The sequence below is a fragment of the Sinocyclocheilus rhinocerous genome, unplaced genomic scaffold (genome assembly GCF_001515625.1).
Source record: "Sinocyclocheilus rhinocerous isolate Xijiao unplaced genomic scaffold, SAMN03320098_v1.1 C36563855, whole genome shotgun sequence".
In the NCBI taxonomy this organism is placed as follows: Eukaryota; Metazoa; Chordata; class Actinopteri; order Cypriniformes; family Cyprinidae; genus Sinocyclocheilus; species Sinocyclocheilus rhinocerous.
The window spans coordinates 1-1,302 of record NW_015783173.1 but is presented as its reverse complement, the minus strand read 5'-3'; the positions used below and the strand labels follow the sequence as shown (position 1 = coordinate 1,302).

Here is a 1,302-nt window from a genome sequence, read left to right as displayed (position 1 = left end):
AATTATCTTGACAAACACTCACCATTTCTGAGTTACACTTTGCTTCTTCTTGCATGTTTATGCCATAAAGTATTTCTGGCTTTAATTTACTGCTTTAAAAGAGACATGAGCAGAGTGATAGTGATACTGTATGTTAACAAGAAATGACTCTGAAAGGCATTAGAACTAAGGCCATATACAGGAAGAGTGTTAAAGTTAAAACCACTGCTATACCTTAAAGAGGAAGCAGAGCAGAATGTAAAGGAAAGATGGAGTGGAGCAGTGCATTCTGGGATGGGGTGAAATGTTATGGAGTTAGATTGATGAGGATGGATAGTGGAAGAACTGGTCTGTTCAGAGCAGAGATGGAGAGACAGATTAGACAACAGGGAAATACAGATTTTGATTATATGTTACATAGAATAACATTAAATTGCTATTTAAATCTGGAAATTGCTCAAACGCTCTAACCACTCAAAGAAAATACCCTATATCCACAGACACATTTGGTACTTAAGATTAATTAATTTTTTTAGAATGCTCTTATGTGTGGAACAACTTCTTTACACCACCAATTAAGTATCTTAAACTGCCTAATTTTTCAAAAGTAATCATTTCATTAGGTGTTTAACTCTTTACAGTGGAAAAATATATTTTTTCATACCTTGAAATAACAGAAACACTGTCTATACGACATGCAAACATGTTGGTTTCACTTTCCAAATATGTTTAGTCACAGAAAACGCATAACAGCAAGTTTAGATGGTGCCATGATACCTTATCAGGTACGTTAAAGTTTCTGTTTTCCTCCGACTGGGGGATCTGGGTTTCGCTCTGATGCCTAAAATGAGACGTTCTGCGACTGCTTAACTGTAACCACAAATTAAATCCCATTCAATATGTCATAAAGCCGCACTCTGAGCATACAGTAATGATAACTAACCTACAATTATTTAGAAGATTGCCTAAGCCGGTGACCTCCAGCATGCCAGATGTCAAAACACTTACACTAAATCCCTCTCCACTGTAATTATATTTCCTAACTTAGCTGAGTGACGAGAGAACACTCACCAGATGGGAAGAACTCACTGTTTCTCCCTGTATCTCCTTTATAAAGTGCTTCACATGTAATGGTTTGGTTTTAGACACCTTAATCAAATGGATGCCAGTGGAAGAGGAGAAAAAGTAAGAATTAGATTCAGCAGACTGGGACAGAGTGTAAAATATGCACGTGCCCTTACCTGCTGCAACAGCAGAGAGGGATAGGATGAAATGAGTGGAGGAGAACAGGAAGCAGCAGTGCATTGTGGGAGAGGGCATGAA

At 37.9% G+C, this 1,302-nt stretch overlaps 1 long non-coding RNA gene across 1 annotated transcript; it reads right to left on the bottom strand.

Moving 5' to 3' along the window:
• Positions 1-21: 21 nt before the first annotated feature.
• On the bottom strand, positions 22-1,282 carry LOC107736212 (uncharacterized). The gene is made up of 3 exons (XR_001639608.1): positions 1,221-1,282; positions 757-1,128; positions 22-329 (listed from the first exon to the last, which is right to left on the bottom strand). It is a non-coding gene; the product is annotated as an uncharacterized LOC107736212 (long non-coding RNA).
• Positions 1,283-1,302: the final 20 nt, after the last annotated feature.